Consider the following 6000-nt stretch of genomic DNA (forward strand, 5'->3'; position numbering starts at 1 on the left):
CAGTGGTGTCCTCCTTGGTCGTCTCCCATGAAGTCCACTTTGGCTCAAACAACGACGAATGGTGCGATCTGACACTGATGTACCTTGGCCTTGGAGTTCACCTTTAATTTCTTTGGAGGTTGCTCTGGGCTCTTTGGATACAATTCCAACGATCCGTCTCTTCAATTTGTCATCAATTTTCCTCTTGCGGCCACGTCCAGGGAGGTTGGCTACTGTCCCGTGGGTCTTGAACTTCTGAATAATATGAGCCACTGTTGTCACAGGAACTTCAAGCTGTTTAGAGATGGTCTTATAGCCTTTACCTTTAAGATGTTTGTCTATAATTTTTTTCGGATGTCCTGGGACAATTCTCTCCTTCGCTTTCTGTTGTCCATGTTCAGTGTGGTACACACCTTTTCACCAAACAGCAGGGTGACTACTTGTCTCCCTTTAAATAGGCAGACTGACTGATTATGAGTTTGGAAACACCTGTGATGTCAATTAAATGACACACCTGAGTTAATCATGTCACTCTGGTCAAATAGTTTTCAATCTTTTATAGAGGTACCATCATTTTTGTCCAGGCCTGTTTCGTTAGTTTGTTTTTTTAAATAATTATGTTAATCAACAATTCAAAAGTAATGGCTGTTTTTGATTATTTAATTTTCAATAAATTTTTATTTATTGTTACTTTTGTGAGTTTCAAGTGATTTCAGTGAGAATTGTGGGTTTTTCCTTCTTTAACTGAGGGGTACCAACAATTTTGTCCACGTGTGTAATAGAAGCACATTTCAATAATATGTCTGCTGCAGTAGTGCAGTTTATCTACCTAGATTGGTGTAACAGTAAAAAAAAAAAAAAAAACAACATATGCTACTGATGTTTCTGACTAAAATCTGCTTGAAAAGCACAACTGCTTATCTGTCAAAATGTGTGTAACAAAAGTGTGCACTGAACACTGAATAAAGTCTCTGTAGATTATAGGCAAAATTTGCATCTCTCATCACAAATTTCTGTTTATTCACCCAAAGTGCATGAGTAAAATACAAAACAGGTGAAGTACTAAAAAAGATTTATTTTCTAGAAAAGCCAATAGTCAACAATGCAGTTTAATTCTGGGACAGTTGCTCCAGCACCGACACCATGCGTCCAATCAGTGCAGCCAAGGTTTTCATTCATCTTCTGGATGTTCTGGAGAATGGCAGAGGTCACGTCTTGGTGTCTTCCAATCTGTTCCAAGAACCGTTCCTCTGACCTCTCCAGATACTGCAGAGGATCCACAGCAGCTTCCTGGTTCCCTTTTCCTGCATAAAAGCACCAAAAAGTACTAGTTGTCAGTAATTATTTTCTATTTTCATAAACACAGTTAACTTAAAGTAAATGTTCTATTTTGTGATTTTAGGATGGGTCAAAAGATAACATACTGATCATGTTGATGTCTGCATAGTCTAAACAGATCTTACTTGATTTGGTCTGTAGAGAGGAGGACGGCGTGGAGGAGCTGCAGGACGGAACCAGTAAGCTGCAGACTAGTGCTCCTGGTAACTGGACCTCATCATCCAAGGCCGACAACTAAATAAAATGAACAAGACATGCTGTTGATAGCATCTGTAATACAAATGATTTTATCCATTAACTGATTTATTGCTTTGTCCATACAATGTTAGAAAGTGTTACAAATAATACCTGTAATAATTTCCAACAGTGATAAATGCCTTGTTTTATTTTACAACAAAAAACACCAAAAGCATCTGTGTATAAGAAATCAGTGCATTGGATTTCCACATCTGCAAAGCTAGAAAATCACACATCAGAATTTTACCTTGAAATTATGAAAATAGCTGCAGATTACCAGTACTCTTTATTTCATTGTGTTAATTTGATCATTTGAATCAGATTTTTAGACTTGTATTACTGATACAAAACATAATCAACACATAAATTAAAATGTGTTCGCAAAGAGTTCACTGGTTCTTCAAGGGAAATTTCAATGATTACCATATAGTTCAGTAATATGATTAATGGGTCATTGTGTAACAGCGTGGGAGGTTCTGAATACAGGTCTGGTAATGAAATATTGCTGCTGCTTTCCTCCGGTTTTATAAGGAGTTGTTGCATAGCTTGTTAGCTTACCAGCGGCTAACTGGCTGGCAAACAATAGTTCAACGCCAACCTCTGATCACTGATCCGGTGTCTGGACCACGCAAGCTGACAGAACGTTCATAATACTGATGTGGGACTGTTGTAGCTAGCGTATTCATAGCAGGCTAACAGCAGGATGTTGGAGAAATAAAACTTACCATTATCAGGATCGCTGGTCTGCATGGCAGACTCTTAGTGCATCGCACCATAGATATATACAAACACTAGATGGCTCATGAGCGCTGTCAGCCTATGGGGAGCGATGTCGCCACATGGCGGCCATCTTGGGACAGGGCTGCTCGATCACTCATAACATTAAAGTCAATGGAGCATGGATTTTAAAATCACTGTAGATTGCTCAATTTTCAACCGATTTTAGAACAGCTTGGTTTGTTATAAACGTCAGAGATGTACTTGTTTTACTGCTTACATAAGAATAATTAAAATCATTGAATTCATATAATAATGAACACAGATATCATCTTTTTTCAGCATAAATGGATGTAAATGTAATTTTATTATTTAGCATTGCACTTCTTTATTACTATCAGCTTTCTAATGCACAGATAAAAACAAAGCTCAACCAAAATCAATGCACAACAAACAGAGATGTTGTCTTTTCTTTTCATGAACCCGGTGCCTACATTACCCACAATGCATTTTGGCTGCAGGCTAACTAATCCAGGCATAGATGTATGCAAACAATAAGTCTAAGGTCTCAATCAAAGTCTCTTAACAAGCAAATAAATACAACCACAAAGAATGTAATTTCGCCTAAAGATTCGGTTCTCAAAAAAACGTTGGTCTCAGGAAAACCTAATAATTGAAAATCAGATTGTGAGTAACACCATCTTCAATGTGAGTAGCCAGGCAGAAAAGACACACAACTATGCCGCATTTTTCAAAACGAAAAGCTGCGATTTCGGAATTGAGCCCGAATCATAGCCACGTTAATAAGGTTTGTAATAAACTAAACCGTTTGTAAATCAATCAAGAATTGAGCGAGTTGTGAGTGTTAAAGTGAGGAAATCATCCACCTTACCATTGACTACAGTACAGTGCGCCAGAGCAGTCCCCTGTCCTAAGATGGCCGCCAAGTGACGACGCAGCCGACTCCGTCTTGAGACATCTAGTGTTTGTATATATCTATGCATCGCACTGCTTGAATGTCTGCGTATTTCAGGCCCATTTCAAAATAAAACTCAATAAAACTCTCGTCCGGGTCAGTGTCCTCCATTGTCGCTTCGCTATACCGACATGTCCCTTCCGGGGCTCGGTAGGAAAAAAAGATTTGATATATATTGAATGAAAGTACGAATATATATATAATGAAAGTTGATATATATATTTAATGAAAGTTGATATATATTGAATGAAAGTCGATATATATATATATAATGAGAGTTGATATATATTGAATGAAAGTACGAATATATGCAATGAAAATCTGAACATTTTATATATATATATATATATATATATCGACTTTCATTCAATATATATCAACTTTCATTCAATATATATCAACTTTCATTATATATATATCGACTTTCATTCAATATATATCAACTTTCATTCAATATATATCAACTTTCATTATATATATATATCGACTTTCATTATATATATATCGACTTTCATTCAATATATATCAACTTTCATTCAATGTATATCGACTTTCATTATATATATATCGACTTTCATTATATATATATCAACTTTCATTCAATATATATCAACTTTCATTATATATATATATCGACTTTCATTATATATATATATATCAACGTTCATTTTATATATATATATCGACTTTCATTCAATATATAATTTCCTAAACGGCATGCCATATATCTATATATATATATATATATATATATATATATATATATATACACATGCTAAAATGTAAAAATGAAGTGAAAAACTGTTGAGGAAAGGTCATGGTAACACAACTAGTATAATGTTATTCTGTTGTCACCAAAAGACTGCAGTGTACCCTCTGTACCATTGCTTATTTGTATGCCGGTGTACGTTAAATGCCTACAATAGCAACGAAGACCACGGTTTGCCTGGAGCAGATGACAGTGTAATGAAATCTATGAGGACCTGATGTCAGCTTACCGCTAAAGTAGCAAAAAAACTAAAAGTTGTTCAAAGCAGTGTGAGGCCTGAGTTTTTTCCTCACAGGGATTTCTTTTACATGCTTTTATTACATTATTTGAAACTTCTGACATGTCTAATCTGAAAATCTGACAGTGTAACGTTACACACAATTATGTATGTATGTGTACATATATATATATATATATATATATATATATATATATATATATATATATACGGTAGATAGTTAGTTCATCCACTGTGATATGATAGCAAATAAGGATATGCATAACTGATCAGCCTTAAATTGTACCCTTTTGTGCATAAATGGCAACAACCTCCTCTATGTAGGTTGTTGCCATAGACTAAAGCTCAGCTTCAGTCCATGAAAAGAAAGCAGAGGGAAGTGAGAAATTCAGGGACAAAATGTGGGAAGAGGGCAAAAAACTTATTGGAGCCTCATGAGAGCTGGCATTGGAATTCACAAGAGCTACTATTTGTACTTTATCTTTCTCCTGCCTTCCTTCTTTAATTCATTTTCATTAGCCTTGAACATCTTTCCCTAGAGTTCTGCATATGAGATAGAAGGCAAGACAGGACAAAGCAGGAAACACTAACTGGAATATTCAGAGCTACATGTACTTAAACTATAATTATTCAGTTGCAGTTATCTTGTTTGGATGGCCCAGCTGCCTGTACAGTTTGTCCCATAAGCAAAAGGGTTACACTCCAGCAATGTGTTTTTGCAGCTGGGAAAGACAATAAGTGTCAGTACTTTTACCTTAAATGTAAACCCAAAGGCATCTGCGATTTTGCCTCTCTCCACTGTGGTTCAAGTGAAATTGCTTAAATGCCGCATCACGGTGGGGCTCACAGGAGAAGGGACATTGCAGGATATCAGAGACAGTCACATGGTTGGAGTTTGCAAGTACTCTGGTGGTCCCTGTATAAATATGGATTAAAGTGGCCTACATCCAGATGGATCACAGCTGCAGCAGGCATTTTGGGGGTATCATGAAATCAAAACAAGGTAGTAATTCTCTTTTGTACTTTATTGGGTGACACATGGACTCACAGTGATCAGATTGTTTGTGCTGGAGGAAGATGTCAGGCATTGTTTTTCTCCCTGTGAGTGCCTCTCAGACATGTTTTCCACTGCATCCCAGTTTATGACAGAGGGGATGAACCCAAAGAGAAGAACTAGGTCATCTCTCAGACATCTCTGTCACAAGATTAGTTCTGGGTTTTGGCCAGTTTTTGTCAGTTTGACCGACATAGAGAGGCACGACTGGCAGAGATGTGAGCTATGACAGTTATGATAATCATGCACCACATAGATGTTTGGTGCACCATTTGAAACTCATGACACTTAACAGTTAAAACTCCTTTCAAATGAGCGTGAGGTTTGCACCATAAGAGCCCCAGAAGCTCCATCTGTTCTAGAATGAACACCACCTGGTTGTTTCGTATCCAAATAGAGCCAAAATAACCATTACATTTCCCTCCAGAGCTTTTAGTGTTTTGTAGTTTTAAAGCTGGTGTATAAAATTTTGTCCCACATTTTTACCTTATATTCACTATTTTTTCTTTTTTTTTTTGCACTAAATGGAGTTGCATGCGTCATCATACTCGGCTTTGTGTGAATACTCTGCATAGTTACTCCCCGTGCCATCATAAAACTGCAAATGATGAAATGAGTCATATTTATTATTTGCTAAACAATGTTATCGGAACAATAACTGGAAAAATTTGAATGATGAATTGATTTTTAAG

The 6000-nt window shown here is 36.5% G+C and overlaps 1 long non-coding RNA gene across 2 annotated transcripts; it reads right to left on the bottom strand.

The window, feature by feature from the left end:
- Positions 1 to 977: 977 nt before the first annotated feature.
- Positions 978 to 2327, bottom strand: LOC127536752 (uncharacterized). Of its 2 annotated transcripts, XR_007945945.1 has the most exons (3): positions 2280 to 2327; positions 1443 to 1551; positions 978 to 1283 (listed from the first exon to the last, which is right to left on the bottom strand). It is a non-coding gene; the product is annotated as an uncharacterized LOC127536752 (long non-coding RNA). The 2 variants fall into 2 exon arrangements; XR_007945944.1 differs by lacking the exon at positions 2280 to 2327 and having other exon boundaries at positions 1443 to 1742.
- Positions 2328 to 6000: the final 3673 nt, after the last annotated feature.

This window comes from Acanthochromis polyacanthus, chromosome 13 (assembly GCF_021347895.1).
Source record: "Acanthochromis polyacanthus isolate Apoly-LR-REF ecotype Palm Island chromosome 13, KAUST_Apoly_ChrSc, whole genome shotgun sequence".
Classification (NCBI taxonomy): Eukaryota; Metazoa; Chordata; class Actinopteri; family Pomacentridae; genus Acanthochromis; species Acanthochromis polyacanthus.